The following is a 12,703-nucleotide window of genomic DNA, read 5'->3' on the forward strand; positions in this document are numbered from 1 at the left end:
CCGCAGCCCAGCGGCGTTCCAGCAGCCCAAAGCAGTGTGGAATTTGGCTAGCTATTCTTTAAATATACCCCTGGGCACCATTTAAAATGGTGTTTTTAAAGCCTTTCTTTTTTGTGTGACCACAAGGGAAGCTCTCACTCCAGCATGTAATTCAGGGCTGGCCCAACTGCCGGCGCGCTGCAGTGGGAACGCATTGCTGCTCTCCTGCAGCAGCAGATGCACACCTTCATGGCTTTGTGCACAGCTTCCTCCTCTAACTTAGCCAGGACATTTCGGCTGCCATAACACAGGCTTGGTTTAGAGGTGAAGGCTGAAAGGAGCAGTTTCTGCTGAAAACAAAGTTTGTTTGAAGTACAGGGAGAGATTCTGAGATGCGAGGGCCAGGAGCGTAGTGGTGTGCAGGCATGAGAGGGCCTCTCAGAGCTGAGCTGCAGGTGCTCACCCAAAGCAGACAGGACAGCCCTGCAGTTCTGCGGGCACTCATACCCATGGGAATGGGGACATAAAAGGATGGAGTGCGAGGACCTTCCTGGGGTTGTGGTGGGTAATGCTTTGCCAAGAGCAGAGAGAGAGAACAAGGAGAGCAGGAAGGAGAGGATCAGCCCATCCATCGCCTGCTGAAAGGGAGGGCAGTGCTGTGTAGCTTTGGGGGCACAGAAACCCCAAATGCTGCGGGCTCTCTGCAGACAGGGGTGGCTGATCCACGTCCTTGTGCTGCTCCTCCTCCAAACAGCCCCAGAGCACCACTGGGCCCAGTGCTGGGAGACACAGTGGCAGCAACGAGGGAAGGGTGGGAGCGGGGATTTGGGTTGCTCTGCTCTGTAGCTGTGTTGCAGTCTTTGGGGGATATTGGAGTATTTTTCCAATTTATATTTTGATTACTGTGTATTTACTTTGATGTCATTACCAATTGGCATCACAGAGCGTGGGTGGCACCCTGGCTTTTTGCTCTGCCAAATGCTTTATCATCTGACAGCAGCTTCGCACAGATGAGGCTTCTCCTGAGAGTTCCAGAACTTCCTAGCAAAAAACATGATGAGAAAGTCTGGTCTTGTGGTGGTTTATCCTTTCTGACTCTGCCCATCGCTCAAATCAGAAATGGCAGTGGTCTGTGGAAAAAAGAGTAATAATTAAAAAATAGATGCTTACTTGTATTTTTCCAAACCACCAAGCCAGTCTGCCCATTCCTGAGAAAAGACGCAATCAAGTCATGTTGTCCTTAATACCAGAATGCAGAATAATGCCTAGATGGGGTTTTCAAAGATTGTTTTGCTTGTTCTGTCAAATGCAGATGATTATCAGCTGGCCTTTCCTCTGCCCCAAATCTCTCATCTGCCTTCATTTCTTTGCATGGTTTGAGAACATTTTCCTTTTATATCAGTTTTCCTTCACGTGAGAGTTCAAAGATGAGATGTAAAAGCGTTGGATTCAGATGGGGGAGTTGGATCTGTGTATGCACACAGTTGGGCTGGGAGAGCATCCCATCCCAGTGTGGTAGGATGTGCAGGAGGTGTGAGATCCTGAGTGCAGAGCAGCAGCACTTCCTGAAGGTTTCATTTGATGTGAGTAATAGAATAACTCAGATTCTTTCAGGAGCAAATGCAGACGTCTACAAAGCAGCTTCTTCTTTCTGATTCTCTTCAAACTGAAAGCCACCATCACAGTGTCTTAGCTCTCACCCGCCCCAGCAGCAACCGCGTTTCTCTCTGCAGAGAGCCCTTTATCACGGCTTTGGGTTTGGGTTGGTGTGTTTCCATGCAGGTGGGACAGACACTGAGGAGCGATGCACTTTCTCCTCCCAAACACTCCACGTGCAGTGGGGAGCATCTGCCAGAAGTGCACGTGTTGCTCAGATTTGGGAACATCGATGGGAATGCTGCTGGAGGCGGCACTCAGGGTCCCATAGGGTGCTCTGCTGTCATGGGTGTTAGCAGGGAGCAGTGGCTCTGTGCACTCACTGCATCTCCTCCTGACACTTCTCTCCCAAGCAGCACTGCAGGTATGCTGGGAGCTCTCCCAGTTCTCACCTTGCAGAAGTGGCTGTGTACAGAATCTCAGAATCACAGAATGGCCAGGATTGGAAGGGACCTCAAGGATCACGAATCTCCAACCCCCTGCCACATGCAGGGCCACCAACCTACACATTTAATACTAGACCAGGCTGCCCAGGGCCCCATCCAACCTGGCCTTGAACACCTCCAGGGATGGATGGGGCATCACAGCCTCTCTGGGCAGCTGTTCCACACCTCACCACTCTCTCCATAAAGAACTTGTGTAGCTGTGTGTGCTCCCACGTGCTGTCACAGCTGCTGCCACTCAGCACACGGCTGGGGCTGAGGTGAGGATGATGAAGGTGAAGGGACTCACTGAAGCATGCAGCTCCCGGTGCTCCAACAGGGCAAGTCTGCGGGGACAGCTCTGCCCAGAGCACAGCACCGGAGCCCCGAGGCAGCTCTTGGCTGCAGACTGCAGGTGCCACGGAGGGATGGGTATCTCCAGCAGCACTGCGCTCAGACGGTTCGTCCCCAATCCCACTGCCGGCACGTTTGCATAAGAAGGCAACTGGGTGAGTAATACCTGCTCTGCTGGAAGGATTTTGCGGTAAACCTGTTGCTGGGAGGACGTGCTTTACTCAGAAAACCAACGATGAAAGCCTGGGTGGCAACATCTGTCCTTTGAAAGTGACAGAGCCCAATCTCTTGTACAAGCAACTGTGTGATTATCAGAATAACTGATCTCACCGGTGCCTGCACGAAGCGGAGCGGGTGCAGCCTGCAGCCTTACTGCTTGTGCTTGTGCTGCTCCGACAGCACACTGCTGCTAATTGCGGTGTGTTTCTTACGTGGAGATAACCAGGCCGGTCCTGAAAAGTGCTATTAAAGAGCCGTGCTGTGCTGAAGGTGGTTGTTGTGCAGGCTGAGCAGCATGCAGGGCAGGCGGTGCGTTTGCTGGACTTCCCTGAGGAAGGTGTGTGTCTGCACAAGGGAAAAACAAACTGCAGGAGGATTTTCTCATATGTAAGCTGAGGAAATAAGTCATCTGCGAAACAGCCAACAACTTTCAGTTACTGTGAAGATCGGAATCTCACTCCCAATTTCACATCATGGTAAAATCCAGGCATTTCGTTAACTTAATGCTCCCGAGGTTTAATTACTGCCGCTCTGTAATCAGAATCAAATGCAATCTGCAGCTCTGAGCTTCAAGAAGAAATGCAGGTCTGCACAAAGCAGTCAGTAAAAGAAAGGTGCATGCATGGCACCTGCTCAGGTTTTGTGCTCCCTTCACAGCTGGACTCTCAGCTCTGCTATTGCTGAGCATCCCGCCAGGCCCTGTGGTCACCCCAGCAGTCACTGAGCTCCAGAGCTCCTTGTTACTACATTTTCACTTCGTCTGAAATTTCTATCTATGTGTCTCTTCCTCTGGAGACCTCAGGGCTCTGACACCACCCCTCAGCCCAGCATAGGTCTCACCTGGTGCTGACCTCCCTCTACAAGTTATCTCCTCTTTTCCAGTGCACTTTCTGAGCCCAGAGCTCTGCCTTCATCCTCTGGTGAGAGCTGTGATGCTCTGTGTTTTACTCATCATTTTGCACATTGGGTTTTAGTGAGCAAAGCCGTTATCCCCAGCACACCCTTCCCACAAGAAGCAGCTCACTTTGCAGGCAGCCCCTCCTGGCTCAGGGAAACAGGAGATGCCCTATTAACAGTCCTCACACAAACACAGTGCTGGCCTGGCCACTGCCAGCACTTTCCATCTAGGAGCAGTATTTGTTTTTCCATCCTCTTAATCTTACAAATTGAATGGAAGCTGATAAAAGGGACTTCCTGAATATTACGAAACGTTTGGTGTCTGTCGGGATGGAAGACAAACAAACCCGACCTTGAACTTGGAAGGTCTCCCCGTGGCAGGTAGCACTTCCAAAAGTCCCTGTGAGCAGCAGCTTCTCTCGGGAGCAGCCTCAGCCCCCCCCAGCCCAACGCTGCAGCCGGAGCAGCACATCCCTGCTCCAGGGGAGGAATCCTGTCCATATCTGGCATCGTTTAGCCTCCAGGGATTAATTAAAGGCTTTTTCAGTTTTTCTTTCAACCCCCACAACATTCGTCTCTGCCTCACTGAATAGGGAAAAGGGAGAGGCATTTTCTCTGGTGAATCACCAGGCTGTTTCAATTTTCGGTTTTACATTGCAGTAATATTTTGTTCCTAGGGGAATCCCACAGGAAGGCCCAGCTCCAGCCTCTCAGCATCACAGTGTTATGTCACTAACCCGAGCTGCAAATCTGCAAAGCAAACATTCCCTGCACTTGGCAGTAGTGGCCCTCCTTTCCTTCCTGCTCCTTTCCCCTCTCCTTGAGGTGGATTTGGGGCTGCCCTGTGGGCTGGGGTCTGGGGCCCTGTGTGCAGTGATGCTGCAGGAGCAGCAGGGTTTCCTGCATCCCAGAGCTGCTGGGACTGAGCCCTGAGAGCAGCAGAGTTCTGGGGCAGCAGGATCCTGCCCAGCTCAGGCTGCTGCTGCTGGATGCGATAGGGAGAGAAGAAGCAACCCAGCCCTGGAGGCTCCCTGGCTTGATGTGTGTTGTCTTCCACCCTGCCTTCTTCCTTTTAGGTCTTTCCAAGAGCAAGGCCCCAGGCAGGACATGTGGAGTCTTCCACGCAGGTTTCCAGTTGCCCAGTGCTGGAGGAGTGGGGTGCTGAGCTCGTGGCTCATGCTGTGCCCTGCCTGGTGCCCCACAGCTCCTCTGGCTGCACCGCTTGTCTTCTGACCCCATTACCTATTCCAATGTGGATTTCAGCTGCTTAGACATGATTATTTTAAACCCCTTCTATCTGATTACCACCAGCCCAGCCAGGGCAGGGATGCTGCTTCCTGGGGGATCCCCAGCAGCACTGCAGGAGGATTTGCCTCAGCTGTGCGCCTGTGGTGCTTGGCCAGCGCTTGCAGGGACTGTGAGAGCCTCGGGGGGACCCCGCTGTGCTCCTCGTGCTGCATCCTCACAAGGCAGAGGGTTTCCTCCTCGTTGCCACGGATGGCACTGCTTACCCCGGTGTGCATCAGCACAGGGATGCTTTTGGGAGCGGGGTGACGGCCAAGCGGGGCTGCAGCGGGTCAGTGAGGAAGCGGTGCAGCCTTCCCAGCTCTGTGCCTCACTCCTGTTTTTAGGTTCCCTATTGTCATCCTAAAGCTGTCCTCCTCCTCCTCCCCCTTCAGCGGGCTGCGGGAGCCTCCAGCTGGCCCGGGAGCTTATCAGCTCTGTCTGGCTGAGTGTTAACAGCTATTTGCATAAGTACCTGTCCTCATCATATGCTGCTCTGTTTCGTGGCTCACTGCATTTGTTTATTTTTGCTTGGCAGCGAGGCACTGTGCGCCTGGTGTGCCCAGCAGATGCCAACACCCCAAGGGCACACGCTGTTCCCCTGATCACCCTCTTCATGCGCCCAAGGAATCTGCTTGAAAATGAACCACGAAACTTCCTGGGTCCTGTTTTCGCCTGGCTGTCCCCCTCTTTCACACCTTGACAGCTGTCCCTGTCTGGATGCTGCTCCCAGGAAGGTTTATTGCAGGAGAGGCATTGCACCTGGCAGGTGGCTGCAGGATGGGCTCCTGGTTGCTTTCTCCCTGAGATCCTTGCAGCCCTTTCTGCACCCAGCTGCACCCAGCACAGCCATCACTCCAACCCTGCTCCCAGCACCAGTGGTGACCATGGAATCACCTCCCAGGTAGGAGCCAAGTGCTCCTGTTTCTGCTCATTAGCTCTGAAAGGTTTTTCCATCCATAATAAGAAAGTCATTAATGTTAAACTTCCATTGCCAGCTCCAACCGATTCAAAGATTATAACCACTGTAAAAGGGGAATGCACTGCAAATGCAATTGTTTGAAGTCCTGGCATGCAGTTGTTGCCTTGATGGTTGTCCGTCATCCCTGGAGCTCACCAGAAAAGGGCTCAGCAGCCCAGCAGTGCTGGGTAAAGGCTTATTTCCAAAGAGCAAAGGTAAATTTAAATCAATGGCTGCAAAGGGGCTGAAATCCTATCCTACAGGACAGCTGACTTAATGAGTTTTCATCCTGTCCTTGCTGTGCTATTTTACAGTCTGAAGTCCTCTATGCTTGCAGGACAGCAGTGCTCGGGGTGAGATCCTTCCCAGCAGCACTGGGAGAAATTTTTTCCCCAGCAGCAGTGAGGTGCTGGCACTGCTGCCCATCCCTGGTGTTTTCTGTGGCTGTGGAGGGGCTACGGCCCACTGTTCTGGTGGGGATATCCCTGCCCACGGGTTGGGCCTGGGGGGGCTGTCAGGTCCCTTCCAACTCCACCATTCCACGATTCTGTGATTCTGAGTGCAGCCATGGAAGCAGTCCTGCCTGTTTGTTCAGCCACCCAGCCGCTCCTTGTAGGTAGAAGTCGTTTATTTTCGACGCCGCACCTGCAGAACCGTGTGTTCCCAATGTGGCTCACATTTGTCATTTAAAAGGCTTTTGGCAAAAGCTCCCTTGAGCAGCACTTGGTGTGCATCGCTGCTCTGACAGCGGCAGCGGACAGAGAGAACTCTGAGGAGAAAAACGAGTAATTCAGCTCAGCTCGGCAACATCCAGTGTGAGGTTCTGACGTGCTGCCTAGGATGTGATGTGACAGGGGCAGGCTGCAGTGTGCTTTTCAATGCAGGGAGGTGAGTGGAGGAAATAAACAGCAATTTGCTGTGAATGCGGCTGCTGCAGAGGACCAGCGGGTTAGATTGTCCAAAAGAAAATGCAGTGAGCAGCAGAGGGAGAAAACAGAGAAGGGAAAGAAGTGAGCAGACGATGCACCACAGACCATAGCTAGAACAGGAGCAGAGCCTCGGAAGGACGCGTTTATGAAGCCAGGAGAGCCATGCAGGAATCTCACTCCTTCCTTTGGAAGAGCAATGCCTGACAGCTCTGGGGTGGGCACAAGCTAAGCAGACAGGATCAGCAGCTTCATGCTTCAGAGGAGCCTGAGGTGGAGATCCCACATCTGAGACCTTACTGACCAGCCCTCTCTGACAGCCCCTTGTGCCCTGTCCTCATAAACAGCACTGCACGTGCACGCCTGGATCCAGGCCCTGCAGAGATCACTGGGCTTCAAGAGCCAGCTGGCAGGAACGGTATGCCAGCACATCATACCACGTCCTGCCTATAGGCAGACCTGATCGGTTTTCTTCAAAATGAATATTGTATGAAGTTGTAAGTCCCAAGAACCATCTCGCTTCCCATCCCTTCCCTTCCTGCCCAGTACTGCCCCAGCACAGTGCTGAGCCATGCATGCACCGCGTGCTTGCAGCCAGCCCCATGAGCAGCCCCTCTCCTTCTTATTTATGAACTTGGGATGAGATAATGGTTTTCCACTTTGAAAAGAAAGCTCTCTCCTTCAACATTTATTTTCTATAAGTGCCTTGGCATTTATATTGCAACAGGAGACTCTTCGGTGACATTACCTGATAAATATCACGTTATGCAGCTGCAATTTACAATGCATATATTTTTTACGGCGCTTCTAAGCTAAATTAAATGCTGCTAAAATACAGTACTTATGGAAAACAAATGTCAGTTGGAACGGTTCTCTTTTTCAGGGTACACTATTTTTTTAAGAACCAGATACCATCTTTATCCTGTCAGGCAGTAAATTATGCACTTGCACTTTCATAAACTCCCCCCTTGGGAACTCAGTCAATGAAATGGAAATGTCTTTTTCACACCCTCCAAGTGCAGAGGCACACAGTGAAACAGCTAACTTGGTTACCAGCCGAGCGTCTGGAGGGAATCCGCAGCACGCGTGGATTAATTGTGGCCTCGGTGTGTATTGTTCAGCACGTGCTCACGCGGTGCATTGAGCCGTGAATCAGACCTTTCATCTTTTCTGGTTTGTTGTTGTTTGTTTTTAACTGGGGGTTAACTGTGTGTTCTGAGAGGCGGTGAGACCTGCAGGTAGGGGCTGCCTGTTGCACTCAGAGTAGGATGGGACCGGAGGAGGGATAACGTGGGGGGGGGGGCTTTGGGCACTGCTGAGCAGCGTGGAGCCGGGGAAGGAAGGGCCAGGTGACAGGGGGTACAGCCTGGGATGCAGGGAGAACTGCTGTGCTGTGAGGGCGGCAGAGCCCTGCCACAGCTGCCCATACAGGCAGGGAATCTCCTTCCATGGAGACGCCTCAAACCCACCTGGGTGCCTTCCAGCATAGAGCAGCTGCTTTGGGTACCCTGGGAGATCTTCAGAGGTCCCATCCAACCCAACCATTCTGTGTTGCTGTGCTGTCTCTCCAAATACACTCTGCCCTCAAGGGCACTCTGTAAGCCATGCTTCTCTCAGCCTGGGGTCTGTGGGAAGAGCGTGCCATACTTCATGTCCTTCCAGACAGAACAGAACCCACAGAAAGCAGAGAAACCAACCGGAAGGGAATCCTGCTATGGGCAGAAGAAGTTCAGCACACAAAAACATGAGCATCCTTACACAAAACCACTTACGGAGGCATTCCTTAAAGACAACCCCTCTGGGCAGAAGGAGCCTGCCATTTCCCTGGAAGATATTAAAGCAGCTGTTGCTAGAACATAGCGAATTTTGAGCTATCCATCAAGAGATGGACTTTGTAACGTTGTATCTGAGGCTTTTTGTTCGTTTGTTTGTTTACAGTTTATTTGGATGCCAAATTTCCAGCTAGTGGAGGTAATTGAGACTGCAAACCAAATCTCTCTATCCACTGATCTGCCAAATCAAATTCTCTTCTCCTGTAAGAACAGCATTTTTCCTTAGCTTCAGAGAGGAAAAGAATTACGCAGAATGACTGACAAAGCAAAAGGATTCGTTTGTGTAATGACCATAGCAGCCATCTCGCCCCTGATCTTTCTGTAGCAGTTCGTTCTCGAAGATGGGAGTGATAATTATTATAATTTAGAACAGAGCTTGCTCTTTTTCCTTCTACTGCATCTGCTTGCTGTTCTCCAAATTAACACGTTTTAATCAAAACTAGATATCCCAATTACAGCTGGGGTATTGGAGAGCCCCACTTGGGGTATGGATGCAGTGAGATACGTGCACCTCTGTGCTCCCCCTGGAACAGCCACGTGCTGCCCTGCTCCTTGGCAGGAGCTGAAATGGCCAAGGGGTCACTCTGCATTCTCCTGGCTACTGGGAGGGGATTTCTAGGGGAGTAAGTGAGCAGCCATGTGCTTCTGAGGGTCTCCGTGAGCTCTCTGTCACCAGAGCCAGTCCTCCAGTGTGCCAGGTGGATGCAGCAGGTGAGGAGCCAGGCTTTCCCAGCACTTTCTGACTAGCTGACATGTAAATGGATTGTAAATGGATGGGGTAAATGGATTGTTAGCAGAGGTCTCCGAAATAACACTGAGTTTCCATCGTATCTGGGAACTTCTCACACTCCCTTGGACCTGGCTGCCATAGCAGATACTGCAGAAACCCAGCGTGATGGCAGCAAGGCACTCCTCTCCTGACAGCACACGAGTTTTCAGGGCTCTCAAATCCTCCTGACAAGTTTTACCAAACACAAGTGCTCTGAGATGAACTCTAACATGAAATGCCCCATCTCTGGAGGTGCTCAAGACCATGGATGTGACGCTGGGCAGCCTGAGCTTTTTGGGTGCCCAGCCCAGGGCAGCACGTTGGGGATCAGTAGGGTCTCTTTGTGCCTAGCCATCTTATGATTCCATTACACGCTCATTCTTCAGAAGTTTGAGCAGCTCTGTAATCACAGCTGTATGGTGAGCCCACTCACCCATGAAATCAATGTATTTCCTGCAGGTTGTGCCACACTCTGCTCTCTCCACACCCCAGCAGCAGCCCCGAGGCGATGGAAGCATCGTGGTGCTTCAGGGGACTCTTGTAGGTACGGCACTGAGCCCTGCGGGTTCCTTCACTTAAACAGCTCATAATTCAATGTAGGTGCTCACTGTCGAAAGGCTGTCTGTATTTTTCTCTTAGGTATGCAAAAATAAGCACCGGTGAGTGAAGATGAAAGGAAAAGGTTGCTGGCTCCTTCCCCGGAGATCGTATTTCTTACTTGTTGCATAACTGCTTATTTTAGCATCCATCAGCTGAGCCTTTGTTGTGTAGACAATTCTGTCCTTTTAGAGGATTCGTGCAGTATTATTTGTCCCCAAATGCTTTTTTTGTTGCTTTTATTATTAGATTTATCTCTTCTCTGACAACACCGTGTCAGAGCTCTCTGTAACGCATGCCATACATGCTATGAAACAGAGCATCATATATATCATATGCTTGTGACTCTCCTGTAGTAGAACCACCCACAGGGCATAAGCTCTGTGTATACTCTATGTATGTGTTACATATATAGACTCGTATACAAATTTGGGATCAGTGGACATATATGGTAAGCAAAATCTGGTCGGTGATCAAATGCTCAAAAATGAGAAGCGTGAGAGTTCTTGGTGCCAGTGCAGCTCCATGGATGCTCATTTGTTGAAGCAGAGAACTCTTTCACTGCAGGTTTCCTTCTGTGCCACTGGGTCATGTGCAGGATGGGCACTGAGGGGCTCAGCATTTTGGTTGCATTGCGATTGCTCTGCATGCAGTCCTAGGCCTTAGCTCAGCATGTGACAGAGCTCACAGCAGCAGAAAATGCAGTTCCAGCATCTCAGTGGGCAGTTTTAGAGCCAAAACAAGGCACTGTTGGACAGGGAGGTGGCTTAGTGAGCGTGGGGTCAGCAGGTGGACAAGGTGATCTCAGTGGTCTTTTCCAACCTTGATGATTCCGTGCTTCTGTGGTTTGCACTGAGGCTGTGTCTAGGGGCAATCCAGACCCAGGGTTCTCAACCAGTCTGCACTGCTTGGCAGCTCAGCATTTCCACATACTGGGACATCCTTTAGTGGTTTTGCCCCAGAACCCTGCAGAAATGGCCAGCAGGGGGCTATGGGGCTAGAGGTGTGCATGGGGAAGCCGGCAGGCAGCCCTGAAGACAGAACTATTAATTTTCCCCTTGCTTCTCCAATGGTGCTTTCCACTATACTGCATCAGTGCTGCATCCTCCCCAGGCACCCACTGTGGAGATGGGTTGGGACAACACGTGGATGGATTAAGGTCAGTTTTGACTAATTCAGGGCACTCCTGAGCAGCAGTGTCTGCATTCCCAGAGCGCTGAGCATGCTCTGGCACTTCAGACATGCAAGCACAGCACCCACTGCTTCCAGCTGCACCACAGCGGGTGTCAGCAGTTCAGTTTCAAGCTACACAACCCTCAGCACTTCCACGTTTGTTTCAATGACTTTGTGAGCACTGCCCCTGTGGCAAGGGCAAGGAGAGTCCTGTTTTTTGGGACAGTCCCTGTAGCTCTTGTTGCTGGGGCAGCTTTTGGCTCAGCAGATAAAATGGGACCTAGTGGCTGTAGGTTTCCTTCCTGATTTACCTACGGAGCAGGTCCAGCATTGTATGGAAGAGTGCGACGTAACTCAGAACTGCATTAGGATTAATGAGAAGTAAATAAAACAACCAAAAAAACTCTGTACAGAATGCCTCCATTCTAATTTGGGCATTCCCAGCCTTCTGGCTGTGTGGCACAGTGACTTCACACTTCCCAAGGGCAGCAGTGGGATGCTGGGGGTGCTGGGAGCCTGCTGAGGTCCCACTGCTCCCTGCTGCTAGGAAAAGCTTTTCCTAACCAGTGCCTGATGGTCCCCATTCTTCTCTGGGGCCGCATCTCAGCAAGCAGGCTCCCCAGAGAAGATGACAACATCTTATTTCCAAACCAGAAATAAGCAGAGTGCTGCTCCATCTATGGGGAACTGGGAAATATCCCTCGTTCCCCCAGTATCCCCACACCATGCCCCATGGCCATCCCAGCACCTCCAGGCCCTTCTGCTGCTCACTGACCCCCAGCCTCCTCCCAGGCCTCATTCTCTCCCCTTTTGCCATTTGCTCTCTCCTTTCCACCCACCTTCTGCTCCTCATCCCAATCTGGGGTGCCTGGGGCTGCAGGTGCCCCCAGAGCAGCTTTTAGGAGATCCCAGCAGCCAGGATCAAGCATGTTTATACCATGCATTGTGAGCTGCTTTTTTGAGAGACCTCCAACACCACCAGTTTGGGCACCTTTATCTAAAAGCTCATATAAGGCTGCCTCACGGTCCAATTCAGGGCTGTATTTCCAGAGCTACAATACTTAAAAGCTGATAATTAAATGCAGCAATCCCAGCTATGACCGAAGCAGTGCTCTTCTCCTCCTCATTCTTCATCCTCAGAAGAGCCACTGGACTTTAAACCATCAGGAAATGCCCAGCACAGGTTCCCGAGAGAAAAAAAAACCGCAGCCCAATTCATGGAAGTTTGGGAAATTCGGGCACTCAGTGATGCTCGGCGCGGTGGTCCCAGCGGGCGGCTCGGGGTTGTGCAGCTGCCCGCTAAAGGTGCCCGTGGATGGAGAGCCCAATTTTCACCTCCTTCTGGATAGCATTGCCGGACCCCTCCCGCACAGCGCAGGACCGTTCCATCCCGACTCCCCGTTTCCATCTCTAAACAACCCCCCCCTCCCCCCCGCGCTATGGGGGCAGCCTAAACCCCCCCGGGCTTCACCGCTCCGCACCTCCGGGGGCACCGCGCAACGCAGCGCTGCTCCCCCCAGGGGGGGCCGTGCCGCAGCTCCGCTGCCCCAGCCGTGCCCCGCTCCGCACCGCTCCGCACCCGCGGAACTCGGCCGCGCATTGCGAAGTGTTGCGTTGTGTTGATGGGGGGGGGG

Source organism: Lagopus leucura, unplaced genomic scaffold, assembly GCF_019238085.1.
Source record: "Lagopus leucura isolate 7727_CA_CO unplaced genomic scaffold, USGS_WTPT01 Super-Scaffold_100030, whole genome shotgun sequence".
Taxonomy (NCBI): domain Eukaryota; kingdom Metazoa; phylum Chordata; class Aves; order Galliformes; family Phasianidae; genus Lagopus; species Lagopus leucura.